Source organism: Monodelphis domestica, chromosome 2 (genome assembly GCF_027887165.1).
Source record: "Monodelphis domestica isolate mMonDom1 chromosome 2, mMonDom1.pri, whole genome shotgun sequence".
Lineage (NCBI taxonomy): Eukaryota > Metazoa > Chordata > Mammalia > Didelphimorphia > Didelphidae > Monodelphis > Monodelphis domestica.
In genome coordinates, this window is record NC_077228.1 from 143,231,545 (window position 1) to 143,251,485 (window position 19,941).

The window sequence follows — 19,941 nt, forward strand, 5'->3', positions numbered from 1 at the left end:
CTCAACAAAACTGAAAATACTAGTAAGCATAAAAATTAAATTGTTGATAATAGTTAGGGATCTCTTGGGAATTGCCTGAGAAGAAAAATATAATGTTTGGCATTTATCTTATCTAGTTGATAAAGTGAAACTTGTGATCTGTAGTATATTTTTTCTTAGTTGGACAAAAATATTGCTATGCGTTACAATTCAGGTGTTGGCTTATGTTTGAAAACATCTCTTGTTATTCTTGAATATATAATTTGTGATTTGGCTAGCAAATTAAACTTGACTTTTTGGCTTTCAGATGTACCTTGTATGTGTGTTTTGAAGTAATTTTAATTTTTTGTGTTTTTCCAAGGTGGCCAAAAGTGTTCCATTCTGAATAAGTGGCTCAGAGTGATTTTAACTTTTAACAGTTTTAAAATACACACACATACATGTGCACATATGTAAAAAAAAGCTTCTAATGTAATTCATTGGTTATTTGGATGCTGTGGTTTAAAAAACTTTTTATGGGCCTTTAATTTTTGGTGGGGATGAGTGGGAGATTATCAATTTATATGTAGATCCTTGGGAACTGATGCTATGTGTGGTTAAGGGAAGTCTTGGATGGCAAAGTATTTTTAGGGTTTTTTAATTTAAGTTTTAGTTTTTGTTATTCTATTTGATTTTGTTAATCTATTTGATTTCTAGAAATAAATTTATTCATAATTTAAACAAAATAATTAAAAAGTGTCATTTTTATTGGCAGAAAAATGAATTAAATAAAAAAATTAAATTGTCCTTCATAAAAGACCTGCTTATGTAATAAATGTGTTATTAGAAAACTAGAGACATTAGTGTAGTGGCTAAGCAATTACCATTTACTTATATGACCATGTTGAGGGGGATGGGAACTATTCCATTCTTAGGATTTTTAAGTTCATGTGTAGCTATTTTGTGTCAGGAATTATTGGCAGACATGAGATTCTTCATAGAATTAAAAAAAAGATTTCTAAGTTGATACCTTTCTACTTTTTTTAAAAAAAGGTTATATTGATGCCAATGTGTTTTTTATACGGATATTTCTTTGTATTCCACTTGATCCTCACCCCATTGTCACAAAGAAAAATTAAGTAAACCTAACTGATACAGTGAATAAATGTTATATTTAGTACCTCTACTCACTTTTGAGAAGAAAGAACTGATTTTATCATCTATTTTTCAGAACCAGTGTTTACTAAAAGTTTCCTTGTCTGTTATTTTCCAAAAAAGTAATTATGGATAATATGAATACATAAATATTATGCTTGAGTGTATTTATATATGCATATATATATTTATATATACATGCACACAGAAACCAGTGTTATTGAAGCACTTTTATACGATTTTTAATATTATAAATAATTTAAAATATACTTTCAAAGTTTGGTACTGAATGCAGAACACACCTGAAATGATGTTTATTCTTTAGAAAGTACTTTTTTTTACATCTAAAATTTTCTTGTGCTTTCTCCATGGTCATAACAGGTTTGATGACTTAACAAATGAATCTTTTCATTGGTAATAGCTTACCATATTCTTGATTATCTCAACTGAATTACTGGAGAAAAATGTGCAAATTTGGCCTTCCATTTAAGAAATCATTGCCACCTTTTCTACATTACTAAGGTTATGCTAGCTGAGATATACAGTTGTTATTGAGATATTCAACTTAACAAAAGATTCTATCTGGGATTTGAATATACCTTGATTCAATTTAGAAAGCCCCATATTCAATAGAAGCAGTCTTGATACACATCAAGCATTGTAAACAATTTCTACAGTATATGTTCTCTCAACCTAATCTAATTTTATTTGTATTTCTGATGTAAATATGAAGCTGAAGAATTACATAGCTCATTCTGTATCAGTGACTATTAATCTTGAAATATTATTCTTTATAAGGAATAGATTCTTTTAAATAAAATCCCTTTACATAAGTTTTTCAGAGCTTGGAAAAATGATTACTCTTAACTTTTTATTGTTCTATTATGTATGTAGAAATTAGGATTATGTTATTGTTTAACACTTTATTAACAACAGATTATTATAGCTTCCACTTCAGTACTAGCCTGAGCTTCATTTCAGGAAGCATCACTAAAAGGCATAAATATAAAATATACATTAATATGATGTATAGTGGCTCCACACCATAAGTTTGCTGATAGTGGCCAATGTATTTCTGTTCATTATGTCTAAATTTAAAGCAAACAAGGCTGATACTTATTGATATCTAAGAAGTGCTTTATCATGTGGGAAATTTAGCTGGTATGGAACAGTAATGTCATAAAAAATGCAAATTACAATATTATAAATATAGGGTTTTACAGTTTTCAAAAATGCTTTTTGGTGTTTGTACATTTATTGTTATTTACTTATATAGAATTGATCAAAATTTCTACCAGAGAGTAAAGGTACTATTCAAGATATCTTATCATCCTATTTGTAATTTATTTTGTACAACTGAGCCATAACTATGGTGGGTAATTTGGAATTAGATCCAGTGAACTAAATCTGTCTTCACTTTTCCCATTCCTTCTACCATCACCCTTTGCCCCGCTATCTCTTGAAGAGAGGATATTTTTCCTGGGAATGATTTCTGGTACTTACCTTAGTCATAAAGATTATTAGATATGTATTTTTGTGTAATTCTAAGCCCATTTTATTATTAAAATTTTTAATGAATGAAACTGTGCAAAAATGTGTGCACTTCTTAGAACTTTGACATTTAAATAATTTAATATTAGTGCTGTGTTCTCTGTAACCTTTGTGTGCTTCTAGATAATTTGGATTTCTTCTCAAAAATAAGTTCCAGGATTATATTGTACCTTACAATGTAATTGTGTTTTCATTTTCAGTAATATTTAAGGGCATTATTATCTGAAAATATATGCTTCACTTTTAAATGTTGTATTTAATGGAGTTTGTGAACTAAACTAGTAGTAGTGACTTCAAAGTAGGAATATTGAGAATTGGGAATTTGTTTGTTGAACAGATTAATTCTATATGCAAATTAAGATGCAGGTAAATAATACGTTTTTGTGAAGTTCTGATATTTTATCAAAATTTTACTCTAGTTGTAGACTAGTCAAGTTATATTTTTTTCAGATCATGACTTTAGAAATTAAGAAAAATGAAAACTATAGAACCATTTTCTATTTACTACACAGCAGCAAACTAGTCTCACTGTAGCAGTGATTTTGTATTATCACATGGCTTGTTAGAAAAATTCACTCTGACTTTTGGTATTATAAATTGAGTATAGACATATGAATGTCAGATGTTATTTTTAATTACATTGAAAGCCTAAAATTTAGCTAATACTTTTCACTCTCATTGGTACCAGATTTGTTCTTCTAATTTCAACTCTTAAGTATTGTTCAGGTATAGTCATATTCTTGAGAAAACAAGAGGCAGTTTGGATTTTCTTTGACAGTTTCTCTGGATGGTGTCTGTTTTGGTTACATTAATCCTCTGTGTGAGAAGTATAGGAGACAGCAGTTATGTATTCATATCTAAGTACCACAACTTTTGGGGACACTTAATAGTTAAGTTTCTAGAGTTTCCTTGATCTGTAAAATGGGGATATCACTACTTTTTTTTTAAATTTAATTTAAAAATTTTTTGGAAAATTTTAATCAGTCAATGTAGAACATTATTCCTGGGTTACAAGAATCATATTCTTTCCCTCATCTCCCCTATCTCTTCCCATAACCAACGCGCAATTCCACTGGATTTTATATGTATCCTTGATCAGAACCTTTTTCCATGTTGTTGATGTTTGCACTAGGATGTTCCTTTAGAGTCTACATCTCCAATCATATCTCCCTCAACCCATGGAATCGAAGCAGTTGTTTTGTTTTTCTTTTGTGTTTCTACTCCCATAGTCTTCCCTCTGAATGTGGATAGCATTCTTTCTTATAAATCCCTCCCAGTTGTTCTGGATCACTGCATTGCCATTAATGGAGAAGTTCATTACAATCGATTATACCACAGTGTACCATTCTCTGTACAATATTCTCCTGGTTCTGCTCCTCTCACTCTGCATCACTTCCTGGAGGTTGTTCCAGTCCCCATAGAATTCCTCCACTTTATTATTCCTTTGAGCACAATAGTATTCCATCACCAACATATACCACAATTTGTTCAGCCATCCCCAATTGAAGGGAATCCCCTCATTTTCCAATTTTTGGCCTCCACAAAGAGCGCAGCTATGAATATTCTTGTACAAGCCTTTTTCCTTATTATCTCTTTGGGGTACAAACCCAGCAGTGCTATGACTGGATCAAAGTCTTTTGTCGCCCTTTGGGCATAGTTCCAAATTGCCCTCCAGAATGGTTGGATCAATTCACAACTCCACCAGCAATGAATTAATGTCCTGACTTTGCCACATCCCCTCCAGCATTCATTACTTTCCTTTGCTGTCATATTAGCCAATCTGCTAGGTATGAGGTGATACCTCAGAGTTGTTTTGATTTGCATCTCTCTGATTATAAGAGATTTAGAACATCTTTTCATGTGCTTATTGATAGTTTTGATTTCTTTATCTGAAAATTGCCTATTCATGTTCCTTGCCCATTTATCAATTGGAGAATGGCTTGGTTTTTTGTACAATCAGTTTATTAGCTTTTTATAAATTTGAGTAATTAGATCTTTGTCAGAGGTTTTTGTAATGAAGATTTTTTCCCAATTTGTTGTTTCCCTTCTAATTTTGGTTTAATTGGTTTTATTTACATCTTGTGATTTTTTTTTCTAACTCTTGCTTGGTCTTAAAATCTTTACTTTACCAAAGATCTGACTAATTTACTTATAGTTTCCTTCTTTATATTAAAGCCATTCACCCATTCTGAGTTTATCTTGGTGTAGGATGTGAGATGTTGATCCAAATCTAAACTCTCCCATACTGTCTTCCAATTTTCCCAGCAGTTTTTATCTAGTGGGTTTTGGTCCCAAAAGCTGGGATCTTTGGTCTTATCATAGACTGTCTTGCTGAGGACATTTACCCCAAGTCTATTCCACTGATCCTCCTTTCTGTCTCTTAGCCAGTACCATATTGTTTTGATGATCACTGCTTTATAGTATAGTTTGAGATCTGGGACTGCTAGGCCACCTTCCTTCACATTTTTTTTCATTATTTCCCTGGATATCCTTGATCTTTTGTTCTTCCAAATGAACTTTGTTACATTTTTTTTTTCTAATTTAGTAAAAAAGTTTTTTGGTAGTTCGATGGGTATGGCACTACATAAGTCAGTAAGTTTGGGTAGGATGATCATTTTTATTATGTTAGCTCATCCTACCCATGAGCAGTTAATGTTTTTCCAATTGTTTAGATCTAGTTTTAATAGTGTGGAGAGTGTTTTGTAGTTGTGTTCATATAGTTCCTGTGTTTGTCTTGGCAGATAGATTCCTAAGTATTTCATATTGTCTCTGGTGATATTTAAATTGAATTTCTCTTTCCAATTGTTTCTGCTGAGATGTCTTGAAGATATCTAGAAATGCTGATGACTTATGTGGGTTTGTTTTATATCCTGCAACTTTGCTAAAGTTGATTATTTCGACTAGCTTTTTATTTAAGTCTCTAGGATCCTTTAAATATACCATCATATCATCTGCAAAGATGGATAGCTTGGTCTCCTCATTGACTATTTTAATACCTTCAATTTCTTTTTCTTTAATCACTACAGCTAATGTTTCTAGTACAATGTTAAAAAATAGAGGTGATAATGGGCATCCTTGTTTTACTCCTGATCTTATTGGGAAGGCTTCTAGTTTATCCCCATTGCAGATGATGTTTGCTGATGGTTTTAGATATATACTATTTATTATTTTTAGGAAAGGATCTTCTATTCCTAGTGTTTTTAATAGGAATGTGTTGTATTTTGTCAAAGGCTTTTTCTGCATCTATTGAGATAATCCTGTGATTTTTGTTGGTTTGCTTGTTGATATGGTCAATTATGTGGATGGTTTTCCTAATATTGAACTATCCTTGCATTCCTGGTATAAATCCCACCTGATCATAATGAATAACCCTTGTGATCACTTGCTGGAGTCTTTTTGCTAGTATTTTATTTAAGATTTTTGCATCTATGCTCATTAAGGAGATTGTTCTATAATTTTATTTCTCAATTTTTGACTTGCATAACTTTGGAATCAGTACCATATTTGTGTCATAAAAGGAATTTGGTAGAACTCCTTTGCTTATTATGTCAAGTAGTTTGTATTGTATTGGGATTAGTTGTTCTTTGAATGTTTGATACAATTCATTTGTGAATCTTTCTGACCCTGGGGATTTTTTCTTAGGGAGTTCTTTGATAGCTTGTTCAATTTCTTTTTCTGATATGGGATTATTTAAGAATTCTATTTCTTCTTCTGTTAATCTAGGCAATTTATATTTTTGTAAATGTTCATCCATATCACCAAATCATCATCCATATCATCCATAATCACATAGATTGCCATATTTGTTGCCATGTAATTGGGCATAATAGTTTTTAATGATTGCCTTAATTTCCTCTTCGTTAAAGGCGAGATCTCCCTTTTCACCGATGATACTGTTAATTTGTTTTTTTTTCTTTCCTTTTTTTATTAGATTGACCAGTACTTTGTCTATTTTGTTAGTTTTTTCAAAATAGTCTTATTTGCTAATTCAATTGTTCTTTCACTTTTGATTTTATTAATTTTTAGGATTTCTAGTTTTCATCTAGAGATTTTTAATTTGTTCTTTTTCAAGTTTTTTTCATTTGCATGTCCAATTCATTGACCTCTGCCTCCCTAATTAGTTAATATATGAACTCAAGGATAGAAATTTCCCCCTGAGTAATGAATGCTTTGGCTGGATCCCATAGATTTTGAAATGATGTCTCATCATTGTCATTTTCTTCAATGAAATTATTAATTGTTTCTATGATTTATTCTTTAACTAGTTTTGGAGAATCATATTGTTTAATTTCCAATTAATTTTTTATTTGGCTCTCCATGTACCCTATTTATTTATTATTTTTATTGCATCCTTGTCCTCAGGGAACTCACAGTACTTTAAAAAGGGAGACAACATGCAAATAAATATAAACAAAGCACGCTATATGCAGGATAATAACAGGGAAAGCACTAGAATTAAGAGGTGTTAGGAAAGCCTTCCTTCTGAAGATGAGATTTTGGTTGGCACTTAAAGGAAGCCTGAGAAGTCAGTAAGTAGAATAAAAGAGGGAGAATGTTCTAGGCCAGGGGGGGAAGCTAGCAAAAATATTCAGAGACTAGAGATGGAGTATCTTTTTCATGAAGCAACCAGGAGGTCAGTGTCACTGGATTGAAGAGTATAAGGTAGGGAGTAAAGCATAAGAAGACTGGAAAGGTAGAAAGGAGATAGATTATGAAGGGCTTTGAATTAAAAAAGCATTTTGTGTTTGATCCTAAAGACAATAGGAAGCCACTGGAGCTTATTGAATTAGAGGGTGACATGATTTGCCCTGCACATTAGAAAGTCACTTTGGTAACAGAATGGTGAATGGATTGGAATGGGGACAGACTTGAGGCAGGCAGACAGCCTTCTCCTCTGCCCCTCAAGCAAGGCTATGCAATAATCTAGGTGTGAACAGTTAAGAGCCTGCAGTAGAGTGGGTGGCATTGTCAGAGGAGAGAAGGGGACAACAGATTGGATATGAGGAGTGAGAGATAGTGACCCCTAGGTTGTGAGCCTGAGGGACTGGGAAGATAATGATACTCTTTATAGTAATAGAGAATACAGGTGGTAAGGAAGGCTTATGGGGACAGATAATGATTTCTCTTTTGGGCATTTTCAAGTATGTATATTTTTATTATGACAACTATCTTAAATCATATGTATATTAAAGCTTGAAGATATCTAGTTCAAACTCCTCATTTTATTAGATGATGTACCATTCCTGATGTTATCCCAAACTTGTTTTGTCCAAAATGGCTCTCATTTCTTTCCAACTGGACCTTTTTCTAGACTTTCCATATTTGTTGATGCTACATTGTGCTGTTAGTCATGTGGATTTGCATCCTTAGAGATATCCTTGAATCTACTTTCTTGATCTCTTGTCATTTTGTCATACTACCTCTCAATCTCTTTCTCTCCACTCCTAAAACCTAAGGTTTTAGGTTTTTATCTCTTCTTGTTTTGACTCTAAAACTAGCCTCTTAAGTAGCTTCTCTGCATCCAGTTTGTCCTTTTGGTAATTTATCCTCTATATAGCTGACCCATTGATTACTGATATTCTTTTTTTTTTTTTATTAAAACCCTTACCTTCTGTCTTGGAATCAATACTGTGTATTGGCTCCAAGGCAGAAGAGTGGTAAGGGCTAGGCAATGGGTGTCAAGTGACGTGCCCAGGGTCACACAGCTGGGAAGTATCTGAGGCCAGATTTGAACCTAGGACCTCCTGTCTCTAGGCCTGGCTCTCAATCCACTGAGCTACCCAGCTGCCCCCTACTGAGATTCTTAATAGACAGTTCTAGTCATGCCCTCCTACCCTACTTGCTGCCTCTGAAATGAACATAAAATCCTAACCCTGGCTTTTAAAGCCCTCTACAGTAGAGGTGTCAGACATGTGGAGCTCAACACTCCAAGGTGCACTGGAATCAGATTAAAATTTGATTGAGAAATATTTAAAAATAAATACAAATTCAATAAAACATATTTTAAAACTAAGTCATTGTGCAGCCCAAAGTTCCTATTTTACATTTGAGATTGATATCATTGCTCTGCACTAATGGTTTCTACCTATCTTTTCATGTTATTACTCTTCAGGTAATCTCCATTGTAGTTAGACTGGCCCATTAGATGATCCCTGTACAGGATATTCTATCTCTTATCTTTGTGCCTTTGCATGAATGGTTCATCATGCCTATAAAGGATTCTCTCTTGACTTCTAATAAGATACCTAATTATCCTCAAAGAATAATAATAGTCCAGGTGCTTCCTCTTACATATATCCTTTTTCCTCTAGGTTACTAGGACGTTCTCCATTCTCAAATTGTGTTTTTAGTATTTCATATATACTTTATATTCATATACTTGTGTTTGATATATCTCCTGTAATGATTAGGGGAGACTGAGGCATGTAGAAATTAATTTCTTTCTACAAGGAGTATTATATTTTTAGAGGTTTATTAAAAGTTAAGGATTAAAAGAAAATACAGGATAAGGAAAATGTGCCTAGGCCAGGGAGGCCTAGACAAGACCTCACCTACATTATGGAAAGAGCCACGTCTGCCCCAAAATGGAAGTCCAAAAGAGAGAGAGCTCAAAAGCCTTTGCAATCAGCTTAAGTACCTTCTCGATCTCGCCCACCTCAGAATTCCGTGAGATTACAAAGCATTTTGGGGAAGTGGAGCAAGGACTTGTGGGGATTGAAGTCCAGAGTTCAAATCTCAATTTTACACTCCTCAATAGAAGGTAAACTTCTTGAGGGAAAGAGTTAATTTGTTTTGTATTTTTATCCCCAATACCTAGCCTAGCCTAGTGCTATTTATATAGTAGGCACTTAATGACTACTTCAGTTGAATTGAATTGAGTTGAAATGAGGAAAATGAGGCCCAGAAGGAAAAAGAATGGTTTGTAATTGCATACTGCCAAATTTTTCTCTAATTCTTGAGGCAAAGGATTTTAGTAACTACTTAGAAACCATATTATCTCTGGGAAATTTGAAAATGTTTTAATGAGCTCAAAAGATCAAACAAAAAATTTAGTAACTCGTTTTTAGCAAAGTTTTTAAAAACACATCTTATACTCATCTTTTGGATAAGATGTAGAAATATGGATTAAATGATAATACAGTTAGATTTAATACTATTTGGATGGTCAGACTCAGAGTTCATTGTTAGCATGGCAAGAATTCTTCATTGGAGTGTTGCAGGTTCTGTATCTGGCCCTGTGCTGCTTGATATATTTTGTTAAAGGCATAGATAACATGCTTATCAAATTTGTGTCACAAAACTAACTTGCACATTGCATGATAGAGGCAGGATTCAAAATAATTTTGAAAGACTAGAGCATTGGACTGAATTAAATAGATGTAATTCAGTACCGATAAATGTTAAATCTCATAGTTGGGCACAGAAATCAGTTTCACAAATACAAGATGGGGGTGGTATGGTTACATAGCTCAATTATAAAAAAGACCTGAAAGTTCAATATGAGGTAAAATAGCAGTGTGATTATGACAGCTAAAAATTAATATAATCTTTGGGCTTTGTTAAATTCATCATACATTCTGAGAATAGGGAGGTGATAGTTCATTGTAGTTATAGTTATAGTATAGATAGTTCATTATCACTCTGCCTTTGTCAGAGCTAATCTGGAATATTGTATTTAATTTTGGGTAAGGACATTGATAAGCTGGAGAATGTCCAAAGTAAAGCAGCCAAGGTGATAAAGGGCCTTGAATCTATGTCATATGAGGTTTAGCTGAAAGAACTGGGTGTGGGTGGGATTGTATTTGTTTTGTTTGGTTCTACAGGAGAAATTAGGACAGGAGTAATGGGTAGAAGTTGCAAAGAGGCAAATTTGGGCTTGATGTGATGAAAAACTTGGTAGCAGAGTGATCTAAAAGTGAAATTGGGTGCTTTGAGAAGTGATTGGTTTCTTGGTCTGGAGTTCTTCAAGCAGTCTGAATTGGGTATGTTACAATAGATATTTATTTTGTGTGTGATTTGATCTAGGCAGCTGCTGAGATTCCTTTCAACTCTTAGATTCTCTTATTCTTTCATTTTGTGCATGAAGAGGAAGAAGGCCCTTAAATTTCTCTATATTTTAACATTTCATAAGTAAATTTAAATGTCAAAGAATTTGCTATGTAATTCTTTAGATAAACTAAGAAAGTAAACTCCTCCCTCCCATCCTGTCAAAAAAAAAATGCCTAATACTTCTAGGCCTTAAGTAAGATACAGTATTTATATAAAATGTCAAGCTTAATTTCTAATAAAGGGTTATAACATAGGTAACAATATAGTAAAAGATGATAGATGTTGATAAAATGGTACATCAGAAAGAGGTAGTATTTAGATCAGGAGTTCTTAAGCTTTTTTGTGCCCATCTACTTCTTTGGAAGTTTGTTGAAACCTATGGACTCCATCTCAGAATAATGTTTTTAAATATATAAAATAAAATACATATGATTACAAAAGAAACTAATGCTAGAAATAAAATTATTAAAAGAATTTTTGAAAGTTCACCTCAGCTTAAGAATTCCTCATTTAGGGGGCAGCTGGGTAGCTCAGTGGATTGAAAGCCAGGCCCAGAGACAGGAGGTCCTGGGTTCAAATCTGTCCTCATATACTTCCTAGCTGTGTGCCCCTGGGCAAGTCACTTAACCCTCATTACCTAGCCCTAACCACTCTTCTGCCTTGGAACCAATACTCAATATTGATTCTAAGGTGTAAGGTAAGGGTTAAAAAGAAAAAAAAAGAATTCCTTATCTAAAAGTAAGAGAATAGGCAATAGCATATTTAATGCAAAGAAGTCAATGAGTGTGAGGATTGGAATAAAACTATTAGATACATTGATTAAGAGGTCATAGGTGACTTTCATAGGATACTTTAAGTAGAGTTGTCAAATGGAAATCAGCTTGAAGGAGGCCAAATAGAGAGCAGATGGTGAGAAAGTAGGTTTCATTGGGGACAGAAAAGTTTTTAGTGAATAAAATCCCTTTGAAAATATGCTTGACAAATACAAATATGATATGTAAATGATAAATGTAATGGATTCAGGGAAACTGATGCAGAGTGAAGTCATTCAAATCAAGAGAAGAATTTACAAAATAACCACAGTAATATAAAGGAAACGACTTTGAAAGACTTCAAAACTGTCATCAACAGAGTGACCAACTCTGATTCAGAAGATTGATGTTGAAGAATGCTTTCAACCTCTTAAAAAAGAATGAGCTAAAACATTTTCAGACAAAGCCAATTTATTGATTTGTTTGGCTTGATTATACTTGTTATAAAGCAGGGCATCTGTTGTGTGAGGGTTGATAATTTGTAGATAATCATAGCACTGCACTATTAGCATTGATAGTCTTTCTAAATTCTTCCATTAATATTTATCACATGCCCCCTGGTTGTACTTTTCCTATCCTAGTGTTTCTAACTCACTTCAGGTTTCCATTCAAACCCCATTCCACATTGCTTGTTTTCTTCTCTCCATTCACCTCAAATCCTCTTCCTCTTAATGTCTCATTTCAGAGCTATCTATTTCTTCCACTGTGCTCTCTGGAATGGCTGCTCTATAGGCAGCAAACTTGCTTTAAGCTTAAATCTTTTCCTTTTCTTCTGATTTTCACTAGAGCATGACTCTTTCCTGATAATACACCTGGGACTACTGCTTTTTCTAATACTGGCTGCCTTTTCATTTCCCTGACTCAATAGTCAAGGAAGGGGAAATGGAATTCATCTTGTTCCTTATCTCCACTTCCAAGTTCCCCACTGTCACCATCACTAAGGGACATTTCATTTTGAGGTTCAAAAAATCCATATCTACCATTTAGTCAAAATCAGGATAGCTTTTATCTACAGACCTTCAAGACATTCTTCTTTCCTCAGAGTTCAGCACCTTTCCCATGTCCTACCTTCTTAGGAGAAGACTTCAGCATTCTTATTATTACTCTATCAGTACCGTAATCTTCCACTTCATTAATTTACTCATTTTCCATGACCTGCCCCTCCAGTTCAGCTCAGCCACACACAAAGATATTCATACCCTTGATCTTGTCATCAGCCATAAATGTACTACTATGATCATCATGAACTCTCAAATTTCCTTATCTGAACATTCCACCTCTTCCTCTACCTTCCCTTACCAAACCCAGTTCTTCATCCCCACAATGACCTCTGTCTACTCCCTCAACCCCTTACAGTACAATTCTTCTAAGTTATCTCTCCTGTAGTATCTACATTAATCTTTTCTCCTTCTTGACTCCTTAGTGAACTCTCAGCTATCTTATCAGTCTTGCTCTGCTAAGCCTTATTCTTAGTTTATTCCCACTACATCTCTGGAGAGGAAAGTCAAAGCTGTGAACAAAGCCAGTAGTCTGGCTCCAGAAGTACCCATGAGGCTGGGCACTCTTTTCTCTATCTCTGAGAAGTCGACTGGGCTAGAACTATGTCTGTTCCCCTGAAATTTCTCTGGCCAAAAGTGCTACTAGTCTGAGTTCAGAAGGAATACTGTTTCCATGGATACTCTTTTGTGGAAGCATTTTTTGTATTAGCACCTTTCCATCCAATGCTGTTTACACAAAAGATCATCACAAATAGTGAGTAAACTCTTTTATCCAAGCAAAATAGCACAAAGAAATCAGGAAAGTTTTACAAATTAGAATATAACCAAAAATATGCAACTGTGAATGAAATCTCAAGCTATAAATGAGATAGTATCTCAGCTCAAACGGGGAGAGAGCCCAATCTCATCAGTGGGAAAGTTAGAGATAAGCTAGAAAACAGGGACATTTATAGGAGCCTTATATTCCTTATTTTATTCCTTATTCCTTATATTATTTATATATGTGTGTATATGTGCATATATACATATATATCTGTATATACACATATTCCCGCTTTCTGTCTCCTAATGTTTCTGGACTCATGTCTCTTCCTGAGGAAGCTCTGACACCACCTTAATAAGTGTCTTAGATAAGTATGCAGCAGAGTGCTCACCTTCTATCAATCACATCATACCTTTGCTTCAAGTATTCAGCAGTGGCAAAATGTTCTGCGCTTAAGTGGAAATCTGATTTCAGAATCTTTTATTCAATGTGGGTTACCTTTTAAGAGATTCTGAGAACCTTTAAAATTTTGTCATTGCTAGTAGCAATGTCTTCTTCATATATTTGGCCAGTTTTTTCTACTCTTTCCAATTTCATATTAAATTCCACTACTACTTCCTTGCATAAATTATATGGGATAGTTATGGTAAAATAAAGAATGCACTAGTTCTTTGATGTCATCAGTGAAAATAGAACAAAACAGAAAAAATAGAAAATCATTAGGGCATCTATTCCATTTCACATATGTTTTTCTCCAAGATTTACCTACATATGTATATTCTTTGGAGCATTTGTTAGATCTCAAGCCCAGCTCCCTGAAATCTTATGTTCTCTTCATTTTTTTTCTTGGCTATTTGAATTGATGAGAGACACAATGAGAGAGGCAATGTGATATTATAGATGGAGAGATAATCTTATAGTCTGAAAGACTTGTATTCTAGGGTTGCCTCTGACACTTACTGGGCACTTAAGCCATCACTCTTAACCCCTCAGGGCAGGGCTTAGGGCAACTAAGACAAGAAGTTGCAGAGAAAGTGACCTGCACTGGTAGAGGGAATTTGCTCATTTTACCTGTACCAGTGAAATCAGAGGTCTAATCCTCATACTTATCCTTTATGTGAAATTCTGTTCTTTGTAGTTTTTTTCAACCTTTATTTACCTTGTTTTGAAAATCCGTGTTGTTGCCTACAGATATATCTGATTGGGTTGGAAATTATATTAACTATTAGTCTGTATTCTTTATGCCTCATCTTAGTATCAGTTTTATTTCTCTAGAAAATAGTGATAATCAGAAGCAATTTTGGCAAGACATAGTGGGGTTTCTATTTTCTATTCTTTGAGGTTGACTAAACAGTTTGGGTTAGAATTTCTGTAATAAATCACATAGTTTCTCATCTTTGTTTTCTTGTAATTTGGTGTTTTGTTTTGTTTTAATTATACATATATACAGCTGACTCAGAAATGACTCCTGTAATCAATCACTTCCTGTCTGTTAAGAACTATGGAGTTTTGTTTTAAAATTGAAAAGCAAAACAAAATTGTTTGATATATTCATTATGGTCTTGTAGAAAGTATTAATAAAGAGGAGTGAATTTCAGTGATTTACAATTCTTTAGCTTTTTTCATTTATTGATTTGGAACTTCTAATTTCAAATGTAGTTTTTGCATCATCCTTTGTTTACATTTTTCATTGAAGTCACTAAATATTGAAATATATTATGACTTGGTTTGTAACATCTTTTCAGGTTCTTTGTAGAATGTCCTTTGCAACAGATGTTAGTTCATTAGCTATAACAATCTGCATGAGATTTTCTTGTTTGTTACTAGTACTGTTACTGCTAGCTTGCCTACTTTAAGTACTTAAGTTTTATAAAATGCTTTAAATGTTATTTCATGTAATTATAATAACCTTGTAAGGCAAATGCCATTATTATTACCTTCTTTTTTATAGATGAAGAGACTGAAGGTGAGAGGTTGAGTCATTTACTTGCTCAAGAGTCACATAGCTGCATTATTGCTTAAGTGGGTTTTAAACTTCTGTTCAATCCCACTGCTCTATTTATATGTCTCTTTTATTGTACTTGGTGATGAGCATTGTAATATGACCAGATGTTTTCTTAAATGTTGTTTTTTAGTACACCTTGACAGATGATGAAATCAATTCTTTTTTCTTTCTTCATTATAGTTCTAGAACTATCATTTCATTTTATTCAACTTCTTTTATGTTTTTATTTCATTTATAGGAATATTGGCAATATGAATGTTATTGTTTTCATCTCATAGAGGGTGAACTCATTGGCTATTGAACAAAAATCTCATATTAAGAATTTCAGCAGTTAAATTAATTGTTGTAGTGCACAAATAGCACATAATAAATTGGCAATTCCCCCTCTCTTTACTGTTCTGTCTCTTGAGGAGTAGAGGGAACTATTCAGGACGTTTGGTTATTGTGTGTTTTTCTCTGGTTCATAAGTTACTAGAGTCAAATAAAATTATATTACCTGAAAATATAAGGGAGGGGTGAGTAGCTAGGTGGCACAGTGGATTAGAATGCTAGGTCTTGTGTTGGGATGACCTGGATCCAAAGCTGACCTCTGATACTTCCTAGCAATGTTATCCTGGGCAAGCCTAACCCTTGCTGTTCTTCTGTCTTATAAATGATATGAAGACAGAAGGCAAGAGTTTTAAAAAAGATTACCTGGCAGCCAGCATTCTGGTAATAACATCTTAAATTTGCATGTTATATAAGAACAAATGAAATATAATTTTTTGTAATATATTTTTCACTTGTTATTTTATTAAATAATTAGAAGTCTTGGATATTTAGTAATCAACGTTTCTTCACAACCTGTCAGTGATATTGTTCACAGATTGTCTGAAATATTGAAATAGTTTAACACACTTCCAAGAAAGACAAAGTATTTAGGCATCTGTTACACTGAGTAAAAAAGTATGCTGAAATTCAGATTCAATTGTTTGTGGATAGTTTTTATACCTTTTAAATATACTAATAAGAATCAGTCTTATGTGAGCTCTAATGATTATAGTAGCCTAGACTGGTGTGACTTTTAAATATGAACAAAAATATGTGTATGTTTGATCACAAGTCTAGTGTTCTGGGGCATTTTGATCTGAACAGGGAGTTTCTTAAATACTTTAAAAAACTATTCCTATTTTAAAAACCAGGATGTTATTCTTTAACATTATGAAGCTTTTCATGGACAGAAGTATTAGCTGTCTAATGGTGAAGTATTAAGGAAAACATTTTACTTAAAAATTGGTTCTATTTATATTTATGTAGCCTTTATGAGCTCCGGGAGGGCCTTATCAGTCTCTAGTCTTACTGGCAACTTGGGTTTCCACACTATAAATTTACATTTTTTTTTCAGGATATCCTAAGGGTTTGGGGATATTTTCCTAATGCTAATGCCTTAAAGCCCTTTTCTAGTTTGTTCTCCTAAAATATCAATTGCCAATTACAATTTAGCCTTTTCCTTTGTATTGGTTGACTTAATGATTAGCACCTTGGTATCATTTAACCAGTTAACACTAAGTATCTTTTTACTAATAAAAAGAATGGAAAATATGTTGATTATCTCCTAAAGCATGGCCTCTGAAATCTCACAAAATATTGGCCTGGTTATCTTCTTCTCTCCCCACCTTTCTCTCAAAGAAGCCCCAGTAGCAGAGGAGAGTTCCAGTAGATGGCAGCAACAATTAAGGAGAGAAGTGTGGAGACCTGTGGGAAGCTTAAGCTGATGTTGGCTATTAAGGCAAGACAGGATGGGATGGTGGAGGCATTGTCAAGGCGGTTAGAAGGAAGGAATTATGAAGGATAAAATCCAGGAACAGTAAAGTTCATAGCATTTTATATTTATAGCTGGAGTGGACCTTAGAAGCTGTCTAATACAGTCTGCCAAGAAATGTAAAGTGAGTAAGTCAGATCTCCCATTGAAGTTCTTCAGATGCTCATACTGGTGGGTACTATTATTTTGAATGCTTCAAGGTCTAAAACACTGAAGATCCTCTGAATGGGATCCATAATAATATGAATTCAGCTGAACTGTCCACAGTTGAATGTTTAAACTGTGCTATGCAGTTGGATGGACAGATCAAAGAATTGACCTGTCATTGTTTCGAGAGCTTTATGTTAAAAACCCAAGGATTGTGACAGGTTATACTTTGCAAGAATGCAAGACTCAAAAACTTAGCTTAAAAATAAAGAGAAATTTATTAATTTAGAAGTCATGTTGAAATGGCTTGGAGACAGTGTGCAAAGGTAGACACTGCCTTCCTGAGATGAGGTAAGGGGATTTTATGCCCCTTTCACAACAGGGGTTATAGGATAAGAAAAAGGGGGGGGGGGAGAGGAGATCAACTGATTAGGAATGAAGTAATTCATTGAGGTTGGGAGGTTGGGGTTAAATTCAAAGGATGATTAGAGTAAGTACCTCACAATGCTAATCAGAGTGAACCCCTGAAGTTAATATCTATGTTAATTGAAGATCTAGAGGAAAGTCCAAAGGGGGAATGGATGGATGCTCCTAGAAGGGAATTCCTCATGTCCCTTTTTACCTAGAACACTTCTTTAATTTGGGGTGTCCAGAGGGAAACCTGTACTCCCATATCAGTACATATATCTTCAGTGATCATCTCGTTCAGGATTTAGTAGGAGGATCGAATGAATAAATTTTGGTTCTCAAGACTAAGATTCTCTTTCCTTTGAACTTAGCGATAGAATCTAATATCACTGTTGTCTTTACAATAGTAGTATTTTTTTCTAACTAACATATAAGTAAACTTTTCCTGATCCCCATAGATGTTAGTGCTTTCTCTTTCCTCAAAATATATTATATTTATTTAGCTGTTTAAACACTGGGAAGTGCAGACTTTCCCCCCTTCGTAGTCTCTGTATTCCCAATACCTCATACATTGCATTAAACAAAATAAATGCTCAATGTTGATAGGATCAAAGTGTTGTTATAGGATGATTTGTTAGGAGGATGTACTAACTTTTCTATTTATTTTGATTTATTAAATGTTTACGTATCTCATTCTTCTGAGTTTTATCAGTTGCTTTTATTGTGTTTACTTACACTTGTCATTTAAAAAAAATTCCAGTTTTAATATTCGATTTATTTTCCATTGTGGTCTCTTAGATGCTACCAAAAATGCATTACATCTTTACTTGTTTTACATAGGCATTTAAATAATGCTGATGAACTATGCTGATAAAATAGACTTTTTATATCATTTAATTCAATCCCCTTAATTTTACAGATAAGGCAAATGAAGCCCATAGATATGAAATGGTTTGCCCAGGGTCATTTAGCAAATAAGTGGAAAAGTTGGTGCTTTAAGCCTCATCTTCCAATTAAAAAAAATCTTAAGATCATGATTATATGATTGTAGATTTTAGACATTAGAAGTCATATAATCCAACTGCGGCCCAGAGAGGTTGTCACAAATACAGTGAATGGCAGGGCCAGGATTTCAACCTGAGTTATACTATAATTCCAAATTCTATTCTTTCCCCTTTGCTTTTTGCTACTTTAAATGTATTCTGTTATGTAGATATTTAACCAGATTTTGATTGAGAAGCTCAGTATTCCTTTTAAGTTAATTTACATTGTATTGATCATAATTTCATCTATAGACATTTGAAAAATAGTAATATATATTTATATTACATTTTTTAGTCTACAGAAAGTGTTTGGTTTGGTTATTCATTATATAATGACTTACTTAGATTGTTGGAGCTGTTTTGAAAGACTCTTCCAAAGCCAAAGCAGGAATCTCAACTACTCACTGCAAATGCCAGGAAGGAAATGAATCTCTGGAACCAATCTCTCCAGAAGCCAGGAAAGGAATGAATCTAGACCATTGTGGTCTCTTTCTTTTATGCTCCTTTTTTCCATGTCACTTCCTGTCATTCCCCCTTCTTCACAGAAATCAAAGGCAGTCTTTCAGTTTGCTTAGCACGGTATGTGTGTGGGGAGGGGACTGGGGGAAGATGTGAGCTTATCTAGTAAGTGACTCATGAATTCTCTTTGCTTACTATTAAGTAGGGGTACTTTATGTTCTTGATTTGATTAGCTAAAAATAGACAAGGGGAGAGTTAATCTTATCTTCACTATAATGTTTGTTAGTTGAGTAAATACATCTCAACAGAACTTCTTTGACCTCAGATTGAATAGGCAAATTTAAGGAACATTTATTAATGGCCAACTATTAGTTATACAAAGTTATACAATTAGTTATACAATGCAGTTCATTCCCTCAAGGAATTTTCAGTCCATTGTGGGTGAATGGAAAGCAAAATGAACTTCATCAACTATAATGCAAGATATAATGGAATTAAGCTCTAGCTGTTAGTCAAACTGAGTGACTTGTGAGTTCTGAGGAGGGGAGGGATATTTTCTATTTCTAAAGAGTTGGAAAAACTTTGGGAAATAGATCGTGTCTTGAGATTCTGGACTCAGAATCATTGAGATTCTGGACTCAGAATCAGAGTAGAAGAGAATATATAATTTAACTTTATCCTACTATTAAATAAGACTACAGGTAATATGATCTAGGTTCCTTTGAGATGAAAGTGAAATTATTGAAATCTCTCCTACAAAATATTCTCTGTAGGAGACATGGAAAAAGTGAA

At 33.7% G+C, this 19,941-nt stretch overlaps 1 protein-coding gene and 1 long non-coding RNA gene across 8 annotated transcripts in view; both read left to right on the forward strand.

Annotated features, from left to right (window-relative positions):
• AKT3 (AKT serine/threonine kinase 3) overlaps window positions 1-19,941 on the forward strand; it is a 443,431-nt gene that overhangs the window by 86,240 nt on the left and 337,250 nt on the right. The gene's annotated exons all lie outside the window — the stretch shown is intronic.
• Window positions 1-19,941, forward strand: part of LOC130456836 (uncharacterized) — a 38,418-nt gene continuing 18,477 nt past the window's right edge. The window contains exon 1 of the long non-coding RNA XR_008915856.1: window positions 1-19,269. This is a non-coding gene — a long non-coding RNA (uncharacterized LOC130456836). The remainder of the gene's footprint in view (window positions 19,270-19,941) is intronic.